Below are 26,039 nucleotides of genomic sequence, written 5' to 3'. Positions count from 1 at the left end.
CTGGGCTACTGTTTCCCCAAAGGTATATTTCAAAGTGAATGACATAAGAAGGCTTGCCAAAGAAGGGCACTGGAGTTTGTAGTGACTGTGAATGGCCTCAAAAGCATTGCTCCCTACACAGACAAACAAACACCCACAATTGCCATGTCTGGGACTAGAACTCCTACCTAACGAGTTTATCTCACTACAGCATTACACAGTTATATGACACGTTATGTACTCCTGGGAGAAACTTTATATATTCCAAAGTAAATTCGTAGGTAAATGGTGGACCTACCTCAGGTGTTTAGATGACATTTTTATTTTATGGAGGGGGGAAAAAGCAGTAAATGAATTTTTGACATATCAATACCGTTACTGATTATTTCAAATTTACTGGTACCTACGATAACAAATCTATAAATTATTTGGATGTAACTATTTCTGTTGACACTATTAGGGCATGTTTTATGTCGAGAATATATAGGAAACCTACATTCTTGAATGATTACCTGGAATATAACAGTTGTCACCCAGGACACACCAAGAAAAATATTGTAAAGGGCCAAATGGTCAGGATAGCAAGAATGTGCTCTTCTGAAGAGACTTGTAAGAATGAGATAGCTTACTTAGTTCATCTTTTTATGGAAAGAGGTTACCCAACTTCTCTGTTACACTCTATTAGTGAAGGAGTTTTAAATGAATGGGGTAAGAAATATGTACCCCTATTGGGGAAACCTATTAAAAGTTCAAAAAATGAAGTCAAACAAATTGGGGACAGTAATAAACAAAATTACACACAATCTATGGTACTGACTTATGGTTCCTAGGTGAAAGACATCCAACAAATAGGAGAAATTGGGTGATGTTTAAGGGTGAAGAACGCTTAATGATATTGTGGGAAAAAACTTGTTTTGTGTTCAAAACTAGTAACAACCTTAAATATTTACTAGAACATCCCATAAAGACAAATGATATATACAGAGGAACTAGGAGATGTGGTTCTTGTGCTTACTGTTCATATATTTTAAATGTCGATTGGGTGGAGATAGGGACACCTAAGAGGAAAGTATATTTGAAGAGAGGCTCATGTGGTTCTAAACAGCTAGTCTATCTTTCTGTCTGTCAGAACTGTCAGCAGTTTTACATTGGGAAAACTGAGAGAGCTCTGCGCAGACGGATATATGAACATCTTTACGCTATTAGACATGAGGACAAAAACAATGCTCTTTATAAACATTTCAGGAATAATAACTACTGTAAAACCTTCCACTTTGGTATTTTGGAGAACCTAGGTAATGACCACAGGGGAGGTGATTGGAAAAATAGGTTGGAAAGGGAAGAGTTAAAGTGGCAAATAAGACTGAACTCCACCCATTTTCCAGGTATAATATAAATGAAACATATGCCTGTTTTAAAATACCATTCATTCAAGTTGTAAAATATTTTTATATTATGCATTTTAATGTTTTTTCATACAATGTTTACATTAATGCACAACTTTTTGTAAACGTTTTTAACTAATGGCTTAGTAAAGTTTATATTAAATATATTAGGTAGTATTTTAAATAGTAAAGTATAGATGTTTAAAAGGGTACTTTTAAATGGATGAACTGTGAACAGTAGAAATGTTTCTTTAAATAATGAGAGGGAAGTATTTTCATTGATTGGCAATTATTCAATCTGTTGTAAGATATAAAAGCACTACTGGTTTTGTCATTTAAATGTTTCTGATGAAGTCTTTTTACTTTAGACGAAAGCGCGCTCAAATAAATTTACTTTTAAGGCACTTATTAGTGTTCATCTACAGTTTATTTACAGCTAATTTTAGCTACTTTATACTGCTATACTCGAGCGTTCCTTTGGAACTGTATTTATTTTTTTGTTCAAGTTGGTTGGTAGCAGTTCCTGTGTTTTCTTTTTACAAATGTAGTTCAAAATGAATGACATCAGCAGGCTTGCCAAAGAAGGGTACTGGAGGTTGTAGTGACTGTGAATGGCCTCAAAAGTACTGCGCCCTACACAGACAAAGAAACACACTTGCCTTGTCTGGGAATAGAACACCTACCTAACTAGTTTATCACATTATAGCATTAAGCAGTTATAGGACACACCATGGAGATTACTGGGCTACTCTTTCCCCAAAGGTATATTTCAAAGTGAATGACATTAGCAGGCTTGCCAAAGAAGGGCACTGGAGGTTGTAGTGACTGTGAATGGCCTCAAAAGCATTGCTCCCTACACAAACACCCACAATTGCCATGTCTGGGACTAGAACTCCTACCTAATGAGTTTATCGCACTACAGCATTACACAGTTATAGGACACGTCATGGAGATTACTGGACTACTCCTCCCCCAAAGGTGTATTTCAAAGTGAATGACATCAGCAGGCTTGCCAAAGAAGGGCACTGGAGGTTGTAGTGATTGTGAATGGCCTCAAAAGCATTGCTCCTTACACTGGCAAACAAACACACAAACTTGTCATGTCTGGGAATAGAACTCCTACCTAACTAGTTTAGCACACTACAGCATTACATAGCTGCACGACGCATCAGAGAGATTACTGGGCTACACTTTCCCCAAAGGTGTATTTCAAAGTAAATGACATCAGCAGGCTTGCCAAAGAAGGGCACTGAAGGTTGTAGTGACTGTGAATGGCCTCAAAAGCATTGCTCCCTACACAGACAAACAAACACACAAACATCCACACTTGCCATGTGTGGGAATAGAACTCTTACCTAACTAATTTATCACACAAAAGCATTACCCAGTTACAGGAAGCATCACAGTAGCTACTGGGCTACTCCTTCCCCAAATATGTATTTCAAAGTGAATGACATCAGCAGGCTTAGCCAAAGAAGTGCACTGGAGGTTGTAGTGACTGTGAATGGCCTCAAAAGCATTGCTCCCTACATAAACAAACAAACAAACACACACACTTGCCATGTCTGGGAAGAGAACTCCTACCTAACTAATGTATCACACTACAGCATTAGACAGTTATAGGACACACCACAGAGATTACTGGGCTACTCCTTCTCCAAAGGTGTATTTCAAGGTGAAGATATCAGCAGGCTTGCTATAGTAGGGCAATGGGAGTGCATTGTGTGCGAATGGGCCATAACCCATTCATCTAGAGGCAGACACACCACACTCAGGCACACATAGGTTTATATTCCACAGGTACGTGTATACAACTGCTAGATAAGTACTGACTTATACAGTCATGTTGCACAGTTGGCACTAGCACCCACAGACACTATAATGCTGAGGGATTCCAGAGGCATATGTTTACAGTGATTGACATTTGAACATCATGTGGTTTTAGCCAGTTGGATATGTGCTGGGTGGGACAGGCCTCATGGTTGAAGGCTCTTTGTCACTGTCACTCTCTTCCACACATCTTTGTATGTGTACATTTGGCCTATTATAGTGTGTTGTCCTTGGATATATGTGTGTATTCCTATCCAATGTGTGTGCAAAGCATGACTTGTGCGTACTGAGGAGTGTATGCACTAACATCTGTGACTGTCAGATATGAATGGTCCACTGCTGTTGCCAGACATGGGCTTCATTTCCTTAAGTGTGTGAGCATGCCCAGTATGACCTTTCAGTAGTTTGTTCTCTGATACGGCCTTCATTTCTCTAAGTGTGGGAGCATGCCCATTATGACCTTCTGTATTGAATGTGTGAATCCATTCCAGGTAGATTGTACTCCAGTGCAGACTTTTGTGTTGTACACCTACAGGTAGCAGGATATCTGTAGATCAGTTGAAAATATGAGGTCAACATGGGCAAAGGATAGTGGGTTACTGTAGTTAATTGTGTCTATGCTGATGTTAGCAGAGATATTCAGAGATATGTACTGTTATACACTGTGATGTTTTATGTAATCAAGTACTGTCAGGTAGATATATTTGCTTGCAGTGATGTCCTGGGTAACACAGGGTGACTGCAGCTGTGTCCAGTATTGTGGTCAGCAGCCTACATATTCTTGCACACTCATACCATTCTATAGGGGAAGCTGCAGACACTTGCTGCTGGGTCTGTGTAAATGGTTCAGCACCTTGGTACAGTGGTGGCAGAGAATCCCATGCTTGTACATCCATCGACGTGACAGTATGGCCATAGCTTGCTGTGGCAATACCTCACAGCTGTACAGATTCACACAGGTTACCCGGAGGCTGGGGTCATAATTCTGGACCATACCCCTACACATTGTGGTTTACAAGCATGTTTGTAGCCACCCATTCTTGTGTTTGCAGCCAGGGATAGTATGTGCACATGGCTGAGTTTTGGACTTCACACACTCCATGCCGCCCGTGCTCCCACACCCCCCCCCCACTATTATTCTATACTCTTCCATACATTGTGCAGACATTCTCTGATATTTTCCCTATAGTTATCACCTCATCACAGTAGTAATTTGGTGTTGGTCCACAGTTCATGCAGTGGGACATGGTGGATATGTTCCTGTGATTTGTCCACATGGCCTTGCATTTGGGTTCTGTGATCTGTGCTATGTTGTTATTTGGGAGTCCATAACATAACATACACTGGCAGTATGGGTGAGACACAAGCCTTTGGCAGTGGACTGTAGGCTACTTGGTAGTGATGCAAGCCAACTGTAGCAGGCCGATGCATTCTGTCAGTCCTACAGTCCCAGCCTGTGATGCTCTATATTCCCCTGGGGTGACAGGGTAGGTGTATAAGATGTTCATGCCAATACTTTCTGCCAGTATTGTTCTAGTGGTTTGGATGCTGGCAGGGTGCTGCTTACAGCTAGGGGCACACCTGCATGGGACACCTGCTCTGCATGCTGTATTCTTTTGCTATTGCCATACACAGGTGGGGGTCATTTTGTACTCGTTCCCAACAGCAGGGTTAAGGCCAGAGAGGTACCTGTGGGTGGTGGTGGGTTGAGCTGGGTGCATGTGTGCTATGGCCACTATTTGCATCTGACTCACAGATATGCATGGGGCATTCCACTTATGCTGGCTTGTGCAGGGACATCAGCTGTTTCTCAATACATCATTCCTATGACCTTTGTGGTCTGCCAGTGTTTGGCCAGATGACATCGGTATTCCCTACTACAAGCCCAGATAATGTGCTGCAAACCTGTATGTACAATTTAAAGGGTGTGTCCATTTGACAGTTACATATTATACACTGTCTGTCTGGGGTGCTTCACCCTGTGTACTGGTTGTATATCTGGGCTGACAGTCATGCCATGTCCATCCTTCAGATGGTGACACATATTACTTCCAAACATTTACTATGGCTTACTGCTGGGGTGTGTTATTCTGGGAAGCATTGTGTTTGGCACTGCAGTTGTGAGAACTTGGCCCTGTCATCGGCAGTACTGGGTAATGGCTACCAGGACAAACCTCACCATGCATACATACTGACCACTCTCACACAATATACAACACACACTGACCTAACACACGCAGACCTGCATATTGCACACATGCTACAATCTATCCTGCTACCTTAGCCAGCTCAGGTAATCTGTGCTCCACTGTTATTATACCTACACATTCATGTTACTACATTTCTACATAGGATTGGGGGGGGGCACACCTGTCTGTTACTACGTGTCTACGTAGGATTGAGGGGGAATATCTTACTGTTACTACATTTCTACATAGGATTGGGGGGCACACCTGCTGTTAGTATGTGTCTACATAGGATTGGGGGCACACCTGCCTGTTATTACATTTCTACATAGGGTGGGGAGAGCACACCTGACTGTTACTACATGTCTACTTAGGTATGGGGGGCACACCAGACTGTTACTACATTTCTACATAGGATTGGGGGGGGTCACACCTGACTGTTACTATGTGTCTACATAGAAACGGAGGGGCACATCTGACTGTTACTACATTTTTACATAGGATTGGAGTGGCACACCTGCTGTTAGTACGTGTCTACATAGGATCGGGGGGCACACCTGCCTGTTATTACATTTCTACATGGGGGGAGCACACCTGACTGTTATTATGTGTCTACAGAGGCATGGGGGGCACACCTGACTGTTAATACATTCCTACATAGGATTGGGGGGCACATCTGACTGTTACTACATTTCTACATCAGATTGGGGGGCACACCAGACTGTTAGTACATTTTTACATAGGATTGGGGGGTGCACACCTGACACCTGTACACATTTGCTATGACTGTACTGGTATGTCAGGTACTCCATTTCATTCTGTATTCTAACCTAAAATGCTGACTAGAGGCATATCAGTGTACTACAGGTGTTAAGTTTGATTGACCTACATTTCAGCTTCTGACTTCTTACCCTTCAGAAGTAACATCCCACTGCCTGACCTGTTGTAGTCTATCAATGTAGGCCTGGGGGGGGGGGTTACCCATTGCCATCAATCAGAGGTCTTGGCACAGCCTTTGTTTGTGTTTGTCTACGCCTGTCCTGCTGGCTGAGACTGTTATTGGGTATGTGAGCCTCCCTGACTGGCATGTGTGTGTCATATGGACACACGTGGCCCAGCACATTTCCTGCAAAGGGTTTTGTCACCTTGTCTAGTCCTGGCTACTATGGTGACACCAGTATTTCTTACAGATCTCATGCTGCCACTATAGGTGTCTACTATCTGCTGGCATCCCATTCAGCCACCCGATTCCCTTGCATGCTCGCATCCATACCATAGATACAGGTAACAACACATACTACTCCATTCAGCAATTGGTAGGAAGAGTGACTTACCTTGTGGCTGTGCCAGTACTGAGGATGGTGCTGGTGAGCTACCTATGTCAGATGCACATAGTATACTCCCTATACATAGATTCATAGGTTGGTACTAGGCTATCGGCTCTAAGGCCTATGCAAGCCCAGCTGTTAGTACGTGTCTACATAGGATCGGGGGGCACACCTGCCTGTTATTACATTTCTACATGGGGGGAGCACACCTGACTGTTATTATGTGTCTACAGAGGCATGGGGGGCACACCTGACTGTTAATACATTCCTACATAGGATTCCCGCAATATTTACTTCTCTGGGCCCCTGTCTAGCAGGGTGACTGACATGATCCCTGGGGTGAATTTCCTATCTCCCATCCAATCATCAAGGTTCCTTTTGAAGAGGGCCAATGAGGCGCTCTGCTTGACATGTACGGGCAGTCTATTCCAGAGTATGGGGAGTCTCTGGGTCAGGATCCTATCACTCCAGCATGTTTTGTTCATTGTGATGATAAGGTTTAGATCCCTGGAACATGTGGCTCTGAGGGATTGGAATTTCTTTAAGTGGAGCATGTCCAACAGCTCAGGGTTTGACATGGCCTTGTATGTTAAGCAGAGATCGCCTCTGAGTAGACGATATGCCACAGAGTATAGCTGGAGTTTTTTTTAGACGGTCAGCATATTGCATCTGCTTTAGGCCTGTGATTCTTTTAGTGAGGTATTTCTTTGGCCTTTCCAGCTGTTGCAGATGTCTTGTAAGGTACATACCAAACAGGGCATAATACTCTATAATGGGTCTAATGAGGGATGAGTACAGTGGGACAATGACCTCCTTTTTTCTGGATGAAAAGCCCTTAGTGATGAGGTGTGCCACATAGAAGGATTTCCTGACTGTTGTGGCAATGTGGTTATTGAAAGTGAGACCACTGTCCACCTGTGTCCCTAAGTCTCTCATCACACTTTCGATGTTTAGTGTCCTGCCACCTATGTGGTAATTCATGGGTACATGTTTTTTTCCAAAGGGGATAACTATACATTTCTTGGCATTAAAGCTTGAGCCCATGGCTCTGGCAGCAGGCATCTGTTTCTGTAAGGCCCTTTTGTAGAATATCCACATCATTTGGAGATTCAATAATGGCTCCCAGTTTGCAGTCATCTGCAAACTTTGTTAGCCAGAGTCCCTTAGTGTTGACCTGTACTTCAGAGAAGTAGATGCCAAACAAGAGTGGTCCCAGGACTGAACCCTGAGGTACTCCACTTGTCACTTGTCTGGAACTGGATTTGGAGTCGGCTACTTTTACAGTCTGGGTTCTGTCAGTAAGCCAGTTGGCAACCCATCGAGTGACGTAGGGATTAATGCCCATCTTAGTAAGTTTATCTATGATTCCAGATTGGGGGATGGTGTCAAAGGCCTTGGCGAGGTCCAGATAGGCTGTGTGGACCGCCTTACCCTCGTCCACAGCTCTGGAGTCTGATTCGAAGAAGTCAATCAGATTCAGGAGACAAGATCGGCCCTTCACAAACCCAAACTGGGTGGGGTCCAGTGTTTGAAGGTTGCCAATGTCTTTGTTTATAAGTTCCATGATAATGCATTCCATGCCCTTGCAGATCAGGCTTGTCAGACTGATGGGACGGTAGTTCCCGGGATCCAAGGCAGATCCTCCCTTGTGGAGTGGGATAACTGTAGCTGTGCACCACTCAGTGGGCACAAAGCCTGAGGTGAGGCTATGATTAAACATGACACTTAGTTGAGGTGCCAGTTCATTTTGTAGTTCATGTAGTACACAGCCTGGGATGTCATCTGGTCCCATGGATGCTGTATTCTTAGCTTTGGAGAGTGTGGTTTCTACCTGTGTGGCTGTGATTATCGGAATTTGGCAGTCTTTTGGTATTGAGATGGGCCCTTTAGGGGGTGAGAGGGGGTGAAGTTGGCACTAAATCAATCTGCCAGTATATTGGCAATATCCTTGGGATCAGTATATTTAATGCCATTCTGTTGTAGCTCAGAGCAGATCTGAGCATTGCCATTTAGATTCTTGACATAACTATAGAATGCCTTGTGGTTGTCTTTGGAATCTTTGGCAATTTTATTTTCGTAACTAGCTTTTGAGGATTTTATGAGGGATCTCAGCTTCTTACTGAGGCTGGTGAGGGAGTTTTTTGCATCCTGGGATTTACCTCTTTTCTGCAACAGTTTCTTCCTTCTGTTGTATAGTTTGTTTATAGCAGGGGACCACCAGATTGGCTTCCTTTTTTTGGAGAAGAGCATCTTGGTTCTATTTGGATGGCATGATTCATGCACGAGTGGATTTGCTCGTACAGTGCCTTAGTGTAGGATTCTGCAGTCGAACTTCCAGATCCCGTCTGCGTGGGTGTTGTGAAGTTTGTCACTTCTGACTTCAGTAGCATGAAGTTGGCTTTGGAGAAGTTTTTTTAAGGAGGTTTCTTTACTGGGGGGTGGGATGTGGATGTCAAGGGTGATTTGCTTATGGTCAGACCTGACCAATGAGGGGGTGACCAGTGGTGTGGAGCATCTATTTCCCATGTTGGTAATGACCAGGTCTAGGATATTGGAGCCCCTGGTGGGACAATGGATTACTTGATCCAGGGCATTGGAATTTATGAATTCCAAGACCATTGGGAAAAGGAGTTGGTACCCGAGTAGTTTTCCTAATTAATGGTAGGGTAGTTGAAATCACCCAGTATTAGGGTGTTTGGTTGTATCTTAATATTTTCCAGTATGTTTAGAAAGGTGTAGTGAGAATCTTGGGGCATGGTGTGGGATCTGTAGCAAGTTACAATTTGGACTGCAGTCTTACCTAGTGTTAGTTGCACCTGGAGAATTTCAGATGCATTGTGTTGGGCAACAAACCTGGAGGTGTGAATATTCTTGGCGAATATGGACACTCCTCCACCTTTAGTGTTTCGGTCTTGGTTTTGTGGCTGAAACGTGTGGTAAGAATTGTAGCCTGGTATTGCAGGGGTACTCTCTGGAGCCTTGAACCAGGTTTCAGTTACTGCACAGATATCAATGTTCTCCATTTTTAGGAGTGCCTCAAGAGAGTGCATTTTGAGGTTTAGACTTCTAGCATTGAGTAGCATTACCTTCAGATTTTGCATGCTTATATCTGTTACAGTGGTGGTTTCATCCTTTGAACCTTGCCTAAAAAAGGCACTATAGGGGTGGCAAGAGCTTTAGCCAGTAACCTGAATCCCAGGGGTGACAAGTGCAGACCATCTCTGGCAAAGCATCGTGGTTTGTCGATCATGCCTTCCCAGGCAGACAAATACTGGATCCCCTTTGAATGACACCAGACGCTTAGCCAATTGTTGAAGTCAATCATTTTGTCCTTATACTGTGGTATCATTCTGGGCAAAGGCAGGATGCTACTCAGGGCTAGGGTCATACCTGTCTGGGTCACATGATCCAAGAGCTCTTCCATGTCTCTTTTCATGTAGTCCAGAGAGGTACGTCTCAAGTCATTCACTCCAGCATGGACAATAACAGAGTCATATTTGTACTTGTTGTGGAGTGACTTGAGTGAATGCATTATGTGGCGGATCCTGGCACCTGAGAGGCAGCTGACTGTAATTTTCTCCTTGTTCAGCCTGGTGAGTGGGACATCAGTGTGCCTGTCTATAGAGTCACCTATAACTAAAGTGTTGGGTACATTGTCTTGCCTTAGGGGCTGTTGTTGGGTGGCACACTGGTGTTGTGAGCTATGTGTCACTTTTGTTGTGACTGGTGTTTGCGTTTCAGCTTCAAAGGTCCTTGTTGCTTGGGCAGGTTAATGTTAAGGGCCTCCGCATATGTGGGTTTAGTGTTGCTATGTGTGGGTGCTGATGGTGTGGGTTTTGAAGGGCTATGAGTTGCTTGAGGTGTAATGCAGGTGTTAACCTTCTCTTCATGACTGTCTAGCACAATCTTGGCTGGAGAGAGCTTTGCTTCCAGTTTGGCTATGTAAGTGCATCTCACTCAGGTTGTAGTGTTGGGTGGTAGGAGGAGAGGATTGCCTGTGTACATGAGGCAGTTGCCGCATTGCCTCATTATGCCCAGATTCACCAGGTGGACAGGAGAAATCACTGGAAATAATCATTGGACATGCCTGTTTAGATGCTTTTTTGTAAAGTTTAAGAGCTGTTTTCCCTTACCTTTGCAAGGTACTTTGCAATTATAGGCTGTTTAGTGCCTATGATTAATTTCTCCTTATTGACAAGGAGAGCTGAGTGCTTGTATCAGTTTCAGGCTTCCTAGTGCTTTCCAACAGGTTCTAGAGCAAGTGCTAGTCACAGGGGTTCAGATTTTAGTGCTACTACTGAGAAACCAGCTAGTTTTAAGGGAAAATTTGAAGAGCAGACTTTCTGGCACCTGGAATAGGTTAACTGTAGCCTCGCAGTGCTGCACGATGTGAAAAATGTGCAAACACACGCGTTTTTAAATCAGAAAGTTGAATGGGATAAAAATCAGCCCAAAAAGGCTAATAAAATTACAATTTCAGAGCTGGAAACCACTCCTCTAGCATTAGATAGGCAGTACAATGCTCACCAGTCCCACTGGTAGGCAGTAGGACTTCCGTCTACCACCACAAGGTCTGCATAGCTCTGAGCACAGAAAATAATATCCTGAGACAAGCAAAGCTGAGTGTGTAGTCCAAAACAGTAAATGTAATTAAAACTCGAAAAAATTAGCAATTTAAAACTTTTTAAATGAAGCAAGGCAAGTGCGCAACTGAAAAATGATTTAAGAGGCAGTAACACAGCAGAATAAGTAGCAAGTCTACATATACAGAGAAGTTTATATATACAGAAAAGCAGCTAAAATACACAAACACTTCAGATGCAGTGCAACCCGGAGCATTTGAGTTGTAGCAATATTAAGGCAATTACAGTTATAATAAATGCTCTAAAATATACTATATATTTCCAAAATGTTTGAGAAGCACAGTCAGAACACAAGGAGATTCAGGCAAAAAAAAATTTTTTTTGAAAGGGAAAAAGGAGAAATAGAAGGCCTTATCAAATGTTCTCTCTGTATTACGTAGAATGAGCTAATGACACTAGACTGGGAGGAGTGTCCCAGATCAGATTTACAGTAGGGGCGGGCAACTGCAAAGCCACCAAGTATAACAGCAAGACACCAACAGGGATGGAGGGTGGAGACAATACTAAAGCTATTAGCCTACAGACAGTAAGCACTACAGAAAGCCACAAAATGAAAGTTTTTAAACAGATAAAGATTTGTAAAGATACAGAATGCTTTTAACTGCAAACAAATCAGTTACCTGTGCAGATTACTTAATATCAATAAAATACACTCAAACACTAAGCAGCAGGCAATAAAAGTGCCTGTATTCAAACTGGAACCTTAGTTTGAGAGACAGCCTTACAGAACTATCTGCAAGTATATAGAGCCGAGTATATTTTCTGTGTTATTCTGTATTATAGAGCTAAATTGTCTGCTTGATATCTGTGTCTTACTACCCTGCAAATATATAGAAAACAGTATATATATTTTTTTATAATTTGCACATTCCTTACATCTGTGTTGAAACTGTTTCCCCACCCCCCACCCATTTCCTGCCTTGTCTTTCAGCTGATATAATTTAGCTAGTGCTGTGTCTCCTTTTAATTAACAACCTGTATTCAAACTGGAACCTTAGTTTGAGAGACAGTCTTACAGAACTATCTGCAAGTATATAGAGCTGAGTATATTTTCTGTGTTATTCTGTATTATAGAGCTAAATTGTCTGCTTGATATCAGTGTCTTACTGCTCTGCAAATATATAGAAAACAGTATATATATTTTTTTATAATTTGCACATTCCTTACATCTGTGTTGAAACTGTTTCCCCACCCCCTCATTTCCTGCCTTGTCTTTCAGCTGATATAATTTAGCTAGTGCTGTGTCTCCTTTTAATTAACAACCTGTATTCAAACTGGAACCTTAGTTTGAGAGACAGCCTTACAGAACTATCTGCAAGTATACAGAGCTGAGTATATTTTCTGTGTTATTCTGTATTATTGAGCTAAATTGTCTGCTTGATATCTGTGTCTTACTGCTCTGCAAATATATAGAAAACAGTATATATATTTTTTATAATTTGCACATTCCTTACATCTGTGTTGAAACTGGTCCCCCACCCCCCACCCCATTTCCTGTCTTGTCTTTCAGCTGATATAATTTAGCTAGTGCTGTGTCTCCTTTTAATTAACAACCTGTATTCAAACTGGAACCTTAGTTTGAGAGACAGCCTTACAGAACTATCTGCAAGTATATAGAGCTGAGTATATTTTCTGTGTTATTCTGTATTATAGAGCTAAATTGTCTGCTTGATATCTGTGTCTTACTGCTCTGCAAATATATAGAAAACAGTATATATATTTTTTATAATTTGCACATTCCTTACATCTGTGTTGAAACTGTTTCCCCCCCCCCTCATTTCCTGCCTTGTCTTTCAGCTGATATAATTTAGCTAGTGCTGTGTCTCCTTTTAATTAACAACCTGTATTCAAACTGGAACCTTAGTTTGAGAGACAGCCTTACAGAACTATCTGCAAGTATATAGAGCTGAGTATATTTTCTGTGTTATTCTGTATTATAGAGCTAAATTGTCTGCTTGATATCTGTGTCTTACTGCTCTGCAAATATATAGAAAACAGTATATATATTTTTTATAATTTGCACATTCCTTACATCTGTGTTGAAACTGTTTCCCCAGCCCCCTCATTTCCTGCCTTGTCTTTCAGCTGATATAATTTAGCTAGTGCTGTGTCTCCTTTTAATTAACAACCTGTATTCAAACTGGAACCTTAGTTTGAGAGACAGCCTTACAGAACTATCTGCAAGTATATAGAGCTGAGTATATTTTCTGTGTTATTCTGTATTATTGAGCTAAATTGTCTGCTTGATATCTGTGTCTTACTGCTCTGCAAATATATAGAAAACAGTATATATATTTTTTTATAATTTGCACATTCCTTACATCTGTGTTGAAACTGGTCCCCCACCCCCCCCTCATTTCCTGCCTTGTCTTTCAGCTGATATAATTTAGCTAGTGCTGTGTCTCCTTTTAATTAACAACCTGTATTCAAACTGGAACCTTAGTTTGAGAGACAGCCTTACAGAACTATCTGCAAGTATATAGAGCTGAGTATATTTTCTGTGTTATTCTGTATTATAGAGCTAAATTGTCTGCTTGATGTCTGTGTCTTACTGCTCTGCAAATATATAGAAAACAGTATATATATATTTTTATAATTTGCACATTCCTTACATCTGTGTTGAAACTGTTTCCCCACCCCCCCTCCCTATTCTTGGTTGTAGTTTAAATTTGGTGGCTTTTGCAGTGCCTGCCCCACTGTAGATTTGATCTAAGACACTCCCCCAGGACATCTCTTTACCGCATTCTACCTAATAAACCCTTTCTGCACTTGCTTTTAGTCCTTTTTAATTTAATTACATTTTTTCAAACTGTGTGTGGACTAATATTGCTACATATTCAAGTGTGCCAGCTTGCACTGCATGAGAATTGTATTTACTACTGCTTTTGCTATTTTTCTAAAAAAAAAAAAAAAAAAAAAAATTCATCTGCTTTTACTGTACTTGTGTTTGTGTTTCTTCCTACTTTATTTTGCTTTTGCGTCATCTTAAAAGTTCTCAATTGTATTTATTACTGCTTGGTGTAACTCATTCTAAGCCTTTTAGTTTAAACACTTGGGCTTCAGACCAGTTGTTTTACATTGAGAGGGTTTGTGGTCTGCACTGTAGTGGCAGAACAGGTAGCTTACATCCTTCTAAGTTGGGAACTGCTGATTGAGGGCTCAGTATCTGTTATTCTAAAAGTATATTAATTCTGGTTTAAGCACTTGGGCTTTCAGGCCAGTTATTTTACATTAAGAGGGTTCGTGGTCTGCACTCTTGTGGGAGGAGAGGCTGGACTCTGCCCTTCTGAGCTGGGAATTTCTGGTTGAAGGCTTATAGTGCATGCATATCTGAATTTCTTCTTGCTGAAATTGGTACACCTTGTTTGCTGTAGCATAGACTAGATCCAGGCCTGCTGAATCTAGCTTTGTTTGTATAACTTGAGCACTAATCCAGGCATTATTTAAAGTGTTCAGTTGTATTTATTACTGCTTGGTAGTAACTTGGTTAAAGTGTAGCTATCAGTCTAAGTCTTTTGGATTAAGCACTTGGGCTTCAGACTAGTTGTTCTACATTAGGAAGGTTTGTGGCATGCACTGTGGTGGCAGGACAGGTAGCTTTCATCCTTCTAAGTTGGGAACTGCTGATTGAGAGCTCAGTGTCTGTTATTCTTAAAGTGTATTAGCTCTGGTTTAAGCACTTGGGCTTCAGGCCAGTTATTTTACATTAAGAAGGTTCGTGGTCTGCACTCTTGTGGGAGGAGAGTCTGGACTCTGCCCTTCTGAGCTGGGAATTTCTGGTTAAAGGTTTATAGTGCCTGAATATTTGAACTGTATCTTACTGAAATTGGTACACCTTGTTTGTTGTAGCATAGACTAGATCCAGGCCTGCTGAATCTAGCTTTGTTTGTATGCTTGTTATTTCCCTGAACGCTAAGTCCACCTAAAACGCTTCTCAATGCTTCTGTGGATCCCTAGTGATATCTGCATTGCTTACTGTACTTATTTCCTTGCTTCGCTTGAAAGAAAGTTACTGTTTGTCATTTTGCATTTTAAGTTACCTGTAACACATTGCACTTGTTACCTGGCACTTGCTCACTAAAGCAATTATAAGTCAGCACTAAAAATTAAAAGCACTACACCCTCGCTCCCCATTGGCCCTTGTTTTCAATTATAAAGGAATTCCAATATTATTCTAGCATGTCCAAAGGTCAGTTGTCAATCTCCTCTCCGGTCCAGCTGGTGAATATGGGAATCTTGAGGCAATGTTACAACTGCCTCATGTACACAGACAACCCTCTCCTCCTCCCAACAAATTCCAACATATGTGAGAGATGCAACCATATAGCCAAACTGGAGGCTAAGCTCTCTCAACTCAGTACTGGCATAACCAGTCAGGAGGAGAAGGAAACCACACTCACTACAATTCCAGTCTCACATAGACCTACCACAACAGCAAACCAAACACATAATCACACAAAACATACTCAGGCTCTAAATAAAGATCTGCCTAAACAGCAGAGACCTCCAAAGCAGACACCCAAGCAACCGCTACCCCAAAACAAAACACGTGCAACACATATCTCACAAAGCCAGTGTGCCGAACAGTCACAGCCCTTAAGGCTAAACAACACACCTGATAAACTTGTAATAGGTGACTCTATCGTCAGGCACACTGATGTCCCGCTCAACAGGCTGAACAAGGAGAAGGTCATGGTGAGCAGCCTGTCTGGCGCTAGGATCCGCCACATAACACAAGCACTCAGGTCACTCCAAGGCAAGTACAAATCTGACTCAGTCATTGTCCATGCTGGTGTGAATGACCTGAGATGTACCTCCCTGGACTACATGAAAAGAGACATAGAGGAGCTCTCTGAGCATGCAGCCCAGGCTGGTATGACCCTGACCTTGAGTAGCATCTTACCCTCACCAAGAATGATGCCACAATATGAAGACAAGATGATCAATTTTAACAATTGGCTTAAGTATTGGTGTCATTCAAAGGGGATCCAATGCCTGTCAGCTTGGGATGATATGCACGACAAGCCACGATGCTTTGCTAGGGATGGCTTGCACCTGTCACCCCTGGGCTTTCGGATATTGGCAAAGGCTCTTGCTACCCCCATAGTGCCTTTTTTAGGCAAGGCTCAAAAGACAAACCCACCTCCATAGGTATCACAAGGGATAAGAAACTAAGAGTAATGCTACTCAACGCCAGAAGTCTAAACCTCAAGATGCACGCATTTGAAACTCTCCTTAGCATGGGGAACATCGATATCTGTGCAGTAACAGAAACCTGGTTCAGGACTCCCGAGAGCACTCCAGCACTACCAGGTTATACCTCATACCATGCTTTTCGGCCCCAAAACTTGGACCAAACCACAAAAGGAGGGGGAGTATCGATATTCATCAAAGATACCCACACCTCCAGGTTGGTGGCAAAGCACAAAGCATCAGAGACTATCCATGTGCAACTAACAGTGGGTAAAACTGCCTTCCAGTTTATAGCCTGCTACAGACCACCCTCCCAAACTCAGGAACCCCACTCGGCCTTCCTGAGAACACTGGAAAATATGAAGGTCTCTCCGAACACCATTATATTGGGCAACTTCAACTACCCAAACATAGATTGGGAGCATTACTCTAGCTCCAACACCCTTGCCCAAAGGTTCCTAGAATTCATAAACTCAAATGCTATGGAACAACTTGTTACCACTCCCACAAGAGGGGAAAACATACTGGAACTGATCATCACCAACATGGAGACTCTATGCTCCAGACCAGAAGTGTATCCCTCACTGGTAAGATCAGACCATAAACTGATCTCACTGGATATTCACATCCCGACCCCACCCCTGCCCAGAAAACCACAGTGAAAAACTTCTCTAAAGCAAATTTCACACTCCTCAAAACCAAGGTGGAATCCTTCAAAGCCCCCGGGCCTGTGGAAAATACGGCCCAGGCTGCAGAATCCTTTATAAATGCATTCTATGAACACCTTCAGGAATGCATGGATCATGCAATCCCAAATAAAACCAAGACCCAATCCTCCAAAGGCAGACGACCTGTCTGGTGGACCCCAGCCATAAACAAACTATACAATAGAAGGAGGAAGCTACTACATGATAGAGCAAAATCCCAAAAAGGGAAGGCATCTCTGATCAGTATTAGCAAAAAACTAAGGGCACTCATAAAATCGCCAAAGGCCAGCTTCGAGAAAAATTGCACAGGACACTAAGGATAATCACAAGGCTTTCTTTAGTTATGTTAGGAACCTGGGTGGGAATTCCCAGATATGCTCAGAATTAGTCCAAAATGACAAAAAATACACCGAACCCACAGACATTGCCAACATCCTAGCTGACAGGTTCAGCAAACTCCCCCACCAAAAGGGCAAATATCTATCCCAGCAGAGTGCTGCCCCCTGACATCTCAGATGCTCAGGTGGGAGCCGCCTCTCCAAAGCAAAAAACACAGCATCAATGGGACCAGACGGTGTCCCAGGCTGCCCCTACATGAACTCCAAGAAGAGCTAAACCCAAGCATAAAACTACTGTTCAATCTCAGCCTTACTACAGGATATGTACCCAAAGAGTGGTGTACAGCAACAGTGGTCCCTCTCCACAAAGGTGGTGCCTCAACGGACCCTGGAAACTATCGCCCCATAAGCCTGACTAGCTTGGTCTGCAAAGCTATGGAAAGGATCATCATGGACCTCATAAATAAAGATATTGGGGACCTACAGACACTGGATCCTACCCAGTTCAGCTTTGTTAAGGGCAGATCCTGCCTCTTAAACCTGGTTGACTTCTTTGAAACAGTCACCAAGGCCATTGACGAAGGGAAGGTGGTCCACACAGCCTATCTGGACCTCGCAAAAGCCTTCGATACAATACCCCACTGGCATTATAGATAAGCTCACCAGCTTAAATATAAACCCCTATGTCACTAGAGGGATTGCAAACTGGCTCAAGGACAGAACCCACATGGTTAGAATTGCTGGAGCCATGTCAGACTCCAAACCAGTTACAAGTGGCGTCCCACAAGGCTCAGTCCTGGGACCTCTCTTGTTTGGTATATATTTCTCGGAGGTACAGGCCAACACGGAAGGACTGTGGCTGACCAAGTTCGCAGATGACTGCAAACTGGGTGCCATAATCGACTCTCCAGCCAACACAAGCATCCTCCAAAAGGGCCTCATAGGAACAGACAACTGGTGCCAGAGCCATGGCCTCAAGCTAAATGCCAAAAAGTGTATAGTCATCCCTTTGGCAAAACAAGTGTCCACAAATTACCACATAGGTGGTAATCCATTAAGTACAGAAGAAGTAATTAGGGACCTGGGGACCCAAGTTGATAGCAATCTCTCATTTGGCAACCACATGGCCAAAGTGGTTAGAAAAACATTTTATATAGCCCACCTAATCATGAAGGGATTCACATCTAGATTAGGGGAGGTCATCGTGCCTCTTTACTCATCCCTCATCAGGCCCATAATCGAGTACAATTCCCCTTTTGGGGATGTACCTTACCAAACACCTGCAGCAACTGGAAAGACCCCAAAAGTACCTCACCAAGAGGATCAAAGGGCTCAAACAGATGCCATATGCTGCCCGGTTAAAGAAACTCCAGCTCTACTCAGTGGCATACCGCCTGCTCAGAGGTGACCTGTGCCTGACGTATAAGGCCATGTCCAACCCGGAATTAAGGGACATGCTGCACCTCAAAAAATCCAAATCCCATCGAGCTACGCGCTTGAGAGACTTGAACCTCAGCACTGAAATAAATAGGACATGCTGGAGGGACAGATTCATAACCCAGAGGCTCCCTTCACTCTGGAATAAAATCCCAGTCCAGGTTAGGCAGAGTCCCTCATTGATTCTCTTCAAGAGGAGTCTTGATGAGTGGATGGGGGATCGTAGGTTTACCCCGGGTATCACTTCTGTGTCACTGTTAGACAGAGGCACAGTATACTAACCTCGAAAAAGGGCATAGCAAAATTAATTTAAAATGGGTGGCGAAAGCCAAACATACTCTGGCTAGGCTTATAAATGCCCTAGGGCAGAGAGCCTAGTATGAACCTATGAACCTATGAACCTATATAATTTGCTAGAAACAATCAGTATAAATAATTGAAAAAACAGGATACTTATATATCTCAGCTGAGTTGTAGTCAACACCTCTCATGCACTCTGCTCAGTGTGTATAGACAGAAACCCTCTCAAAGTTAGGGCTTAAATACCAGAAGAACACAGTTCTATGCCCCCATAGGCACAGGAAGTGTTATGTTTGGCATCCCTTTTACTGTATGTGCGAGTCAGAGAGAGGTGTCATTCCCTGGGTGCCTACTGTGTCAGTGTATGTGCTATGCTTTACCTCTTTGCCAAGGCCAGGGCATACTGGGCACACCTCCTTCTGCCTACTGGGGCAGGCTCAGATTGTTCCTCCTCCGAGTCACTCTGTGCCTGTGCAGGCCTTGGCAATGGTGGAGGGGGCTATGTGGCCCTGCCCCATGCTGTTCCTGCTGCAGCTGTTTCTGCAGGATAATATTGTGTAGCATGGCACATACGATGGCAATTTGGGTACATGTAGCTGGTGAGTACTGCAAGGCTCCACCGGATGTGTCTAGGCACTGAAACCATGACTTGAGCATCCCAAACACATGCTCTGTTATGATTCTGGTCTGTGTGTGCCTCATTATGGAGTTCTTGTTCGGGTGTGTGTGCATTTCTGATGGGTGTCATCAGCCACGGCTCCAGTGCATAACCAGTGTCCCCCACTAGGTGACCATAAGGAATGCCCCCACTGGCAAATCCCTGGTACAGCTGTGTAAGATGGCAGATGTGGGAGTCATGATAGCTTCCAGGGCAGCCAGCACACACATTCATTATAATGCCCTGGGCATCACACATAACCTGGTAGTTGATGGAGGGGAAGCCCTTGCAGTTGATGTAGACCCTACCCTGCTCACCGGGTGGTGCTTTGATGTGTATGTGCATGCAGTGTATAGCACCCACTACCTCAGGGTATTCTGCTATTTGGTGGAAGAGATGCATATTGCTAGGCAGTGCCTCATGGGTGTTGGGAAAATATACGTGCTCACCGGCATGTGCTGACAGGGCATCCAGGGACTGATGGAGTACCCTGGATGCTGATGCCTGTGAAATCCCCATGATATCCCCAGTTGGCCTTTGGAAGGTACCTGTGACCTGTATTCTTAGGCCTACACATACCTTGGTATCCACTGGGATGGGTTCCCATCTGTTAGTTCTGTGTGTCAAGCGTGGCCAGCACAGCTCAACAATTTGCTGCAGGAGGTCCCTGTCCACCCTATAGTGCTCCACTATCTCCAGCTCATGTAGCCTCTGGTAGGTTACCCTGGGACTGTACACTCTTCTCCATCTCCTCACTGTGGGTTGGTCGACAGCATTCTCATCCTCACCACCCTCAGCCTCTTCCACATGATGTATGATAGCTGCTGCAACCCCTATCATTTTGTTGCTTTTGTTTGTTAAAATTTCCCCGCTTGTATATACCGGTGGTGTAGAGTATGTGGGAAAAAGCTGAGGGAAAGGTGTTTGCATAGTTTATAGTAGTGTTCTGGGCTGGGCTGCTGCCTGTGTAATTGGCTGATTTTGATACATTTCACCTGCCAGCTATGCTAGTTCTCCTTGATTACCTTCCTACTGCTGTTCTCCCTTCCCATTGCCTTCCTGTTTAAGCCCAGGAGCACTCCGTACAGTGCTCAAATGTGCACAGAGCTGCTATTTCCTGGTTTACTTTTTTTTTCCTTTAAAACATGGTGCGCAGTACGCACACCCGCTTAGGCAATGTAAAGAGTGCTAGGCAGCCTCAGACACACCCCTTGCTTAGCTCTGCTAAGCTAAGGGCAAACCTGAGCCACAGGGCTCCAATAAGCTTACAGTATGCCTAACACACACCCCTATGATGTCAGCTAACTCTTAGGCTTGAACCATGCTATTCCAGCACTTACACTGTTGGGTGCTGGCTAGCATTGAGGGGAAATCTGGGATTCAGTATCATTCCCCTCATTTGCATAGGATTGCCTGCTAATGCATAGTTACAGATCCCACACTGAGCCTTCCTCCTTAGCAACCACTATTCACTGGCCATTTTGTCTTCTGCCTGTCATTGAGTATAATGGCAAAATAGTGATTTCGGTTAGAATGCTTATTTCAGGTTTTTTTTTTTTGGCCTGACCCCATTTGCGCGCCGCTGTCCTAGTCTTAAACAGCCAAAATCGGCTAAAAAAAAGAAAATTTATTTTTTTTATTTTTGCAACTGTTTTCCATGCCAATGGCCATATATTTGGCCAATGGCATGGTTTCCACATGATATGCACTGTTTATTTGGAGCTGTCGTGGCTCTGTTTTGTAGTTTGCAGAAATGTACTCGGTTACTAACCGAGTACATTTCTGTACACTACACTAGTCCTGCATGGCTGGCTGACAGCTTCCTGGATCACAAATTCACCTCATTTGCATGGTTTTCACCTGCAAATTGGGTAATTTGCATACAGGAACTGTGTCCATGCAGGAATAGTGCAGGAGCGCTCGTGCATGTCCCTGCATTTTATTCCTGGATCACACAGCAGCCATATTGCCTCCAAGAGCTCCTGCACTACTTCTGCATGCCGTGTAGGGCTTGCTGAATCTGGGGGAATGTGAAAGCACATTAAAAGCAAAAATAATAGCGTGGCTCCTCTGAAGATTTATGAGCTGAAATCAGGGAGACTGAATACAGTGGTGGGATCATATCACACACCCAAGAGGTTTTGCCAAGAACAGTTTGAACAGAATTTCTAAGTTTTTTTTCATTAGTTTCACTTAGATCTACTCATTTTGAACTTATCAGATTCACTGCATATCCTTATACTTAACCTGCACTACATACAATACACTCAAATTACTGCTTTGATGGTAAGATGAATGAATCATGCAGTCACCGAAGTGAAGTCAAAAACATTTCCCATATACTGCCATCACATTACTTACCCTCTTTGCCAGCCACTGTGTACCCTGCTAGCAGTCTTCAGTGCCAGCAGTTATCTTGAGTATGTTTTTGGTATATAGTTAAATCTGGTCTATCTGCATTCAGTTCATATGGGTTATCTCCTTCCCTTTCCCCATGTGTCCTTTATCACTTCCATGGACTAGCAGCTATTATATTATCATTTCCCCATTCCTGAGAGTCTGTAGGTTCTCCACTAGTGCATCCTATTTAATTCCCTGTAATCTAGTGACTTTTGGTCTGGGTGAAACAACGCTGATAATGTATTCCTTCATCCATGCTGACCCTTCGTAATGGTTCATTTTCTCACTGTCTGATTAGTATTATTTGCACATGCTCAGTACTCCAGTGGCCACAGTGGATGTCAAAGATGTGTAAACCTGATATCTTAGATAAGTAATTCAAGATTTCAGTCAGGCTACAGAAACTTCTCTTTGTTTATGAAACATTTAAACCACTCATTGTAACTCTGTTATTTATATGTTGTTTGTCTTTTCGGCTTTTCCAAGTTAGGGGCCGCCACAGTGGAACTCCGGTCAGCTAATGACTGGCAGTCGATTTTTATGGTGCTGAGTTGCCAGCCTGATGCCCAACCTTCAGTGAAGGCATGCCCATTCATGCATGTCTTTCAGAGGCCACTCGACCGTGGGGAGGACATGCAGACTCCACACAGAAGGCACTCCAGCTGAGAATCGAACAGGAGAACCTCTTGCCGTGAGGCAACAACGCTACAGCTGTAGCACAGCAGCAACTACATAATACTCTGAAAAACAAAGCCATTGTGGAATGATAAAATATTAATTACTGCAAAATCATAACTAGTATACAGAATGGTCACATCATTCAGAGAGGTATATGATTGCAGACACGGCAACATAATGTATGGGTACTGGAAGGCAAAGTAAGGAGAAATGCCATACAGCATTTATTTACAGAAAGGGTGATGAACACAGAAAAAAACATTCCCAAATGAGGTAGCAGGATAAAAATACTGAAAGGATTTAGGAGTTCAAGGTGCATTCATACAGAATTTCTTATAATACTGAGAAATACAATATTGAGAACTGGTATTGAGTTCATGTTGTTATAAGTTTTACTCTTTCTTTTTTTTTTGCATTATTATATTGAGATATGTTTGACACAACTTTGCACAAAGGTAGTCTATTTAGTTTTTAGGTCTTGTTAGAGTTACGCTTTTATTTTGTAATTGAGATTAATGTACCGTGGAACAGACCTAGTATTCATTTACATGAAAGTAGTCTTGCCTCGTGTATGTGTCAGGAAATGTAATGTCATTATTTCTTCTATTGTTGTTCACTCTTTAGTTTTATCCTAATTCCTGCCTTTTTCTCAACATGAAACTAATAATTGCAGCTATAGGTAGCTGATCCTGATGTAAGGCACTTACCGAGCATCTGTATCACAAACATTGGGAACATCTGGTGAAATGGCATAGCAGTTGAAGTGCATAATAACTACATCCTGCCACTGTAACTTGTAAGAATGTTGGAATCTCTACCTCTGTATTGGATGAACAACAAATAAATACCATGGTAAGGAAAACGTTAGTTATATGAGAGAAGGCGAGACAGATGCAAAGACTATTAAGCCACTCTTCTCATTCTAAAAAAATCAAATTTGAAGGAATATTCCAACGCATTTGTATGCACAACATACAGAAAAAACATAGGAAATGCCTCTCACTGATTGTTACTAAGGTGGTACAGACGAATTTGAGGCGAGTGTTATGGATAATTTTAGTGCTAATATCTGAAGAGGAAATAGTTTTCATTTGTTGATATTATGTCATTCAATATTTGTTATTTTTGGTACTGTGTATGTTCAAACTATTTTTGTTGATGTTTTTAATTCAACATTAAAGTAGTTCAATCATACACAACAGAACCATATAAACATGCACACACACGCACATACACACACAATATATATATATATATATATATATATATATATATATATATATATATATATATATATATATACTCCCCTGGATTCACTCAACTGAGATGTGAACGATTGTATTTTTAGCACACACAGCCATGGTTCGCATCCTGGGAGTGGTAGTAGGCTGCATATAGAATCATACCCCACAACTGTACAGATATGTCCAGAATGTCCAGTAAATCGGCCCATATCTGCTGCCTGTCACCCTGTCCCCCTGGGAAATCAGTGGGATGATCCCAGACATTTAGGCAGCAAATAAGAAGTACAACTGATTGTCAGACATCTATAGGAACAAACCTGTCACTCTAGCAACTCCCCAAAATGTTATGCGAGTAATAAGCCAAGTATGTCCCATCTACACCCCCATGTTGTCAAGCTGTGACCAGAGTGTGTACAGTAACAAAGTGAGATGTATGTGCATAATACAAATGAGGAATCAGGTAATTTGTGAGGCAATATTCAGGTAGTGCTAACAAACATTGCTCCCATAGGTCTGTCAGATATGAACACTGTGCCTTAAAATAAAAGATTGATACCCTGTACTGGTACTGTTTACTCTGGTATTGTATGGCATTGTTAGTGTTGCAGTTACTCTGAATAATAAGGTATTACTCATCACTGTCACCCACACTGTGCTACATAATATAACTGTCTAGGAAATCCTGTATAAGAGTGTTGTAATACAAGGTCAGAATGTAATACCACAGGAGAATTATAGACAGAAATCAGATAAGAGATAGACAACAATATCTATATAGCACACACAGCTGTGATGGACAGTGTTTTATTTTTAGCAGACACAGCTATGGTCCGAATCCTGGGAGTGGTAAATGTCCAGAATGTCTAGTTAATCGGCCCATATCTGCCGGCTGTCACCCTGTCCACCTGGCATATCAGTGTGCTAATCTCTGACATGTAGACAGCATTTCATGTCATATAACTGTCAGGCCTGTACATATTTGGAAAATGTCAATGAAATCAAACATGTCATTGTACAATTCACTAAAGGTTTAAGAGGGCAATAGTCAAAATATGCCCTGGTTCACCTGCGTGTGGTCAAGACATGCCCAGATTGTGTGCAAAAAGAGATGGACAGATATGTGCATAACATCAACCTGGAATCTGGGAGTATGTGTAGAAACAGTTAGTGCTAACAAACAATTCCTCCACAGGTATACCAGGTAAGAGGTGTATACTGCAGGTAAAACCAGTTCATGTATATAGTTGTCGACAGCCATACCGCTGTCCAAACTAAAGCAACAGGGTAGTGTACTAATACTTGTAAGGTACAGATGACAGGACTGACTAGGAAAGTAAGGAATATACTAGTTGTTAATTGACATCCCCCCCCACCGTATCTGCAACAATAACTAAATACACAACTCAATTGGTATGTGCTGAATTTACTCTAATGTTGGGACATATGTCCTATTGTTCGATAGTTATTTAAATCTGTTTCTATGCATGTGCTATGTTGAAATACCCCCACATTGGTGGCATGGTGCCATCAATGTACCTGCATGCTGTTGTAATTACAACTGTGGTCCCATATATGCATGTGTTCTATTTGCTATGCAACTGTTCCATATCTGGTGTTTGGGTTAAAGGGAATATCTATGCATGCTGTTATACCTAATCCTGAAATGTGTTGACTATTACTAACCCACATATGTTGATAAAACTTAAACACCATAGCACGTATGGGAATGTGGG

This window comes from Protopterus annectens, chromosome 4.part0 (genome assembly GCF_019279795.1).
Source record: "Protopterus annectens isolate FY-2018-M chromosome 4.part0, PAN1.0, whole genome shotgun sequence".
In the NCBI taxonomy this organism is placed as follows: domain Eukaryota; kingdom Metazoa; phylum Chordata; order Ceratodontiformes; family Protopteridae; genus Protopterus; species Protopterus annectens.
The sequence above is the reverse complement of the archived record's forward strand: the minus strand, read 5'-3'. Positions refer to the sequence as shown.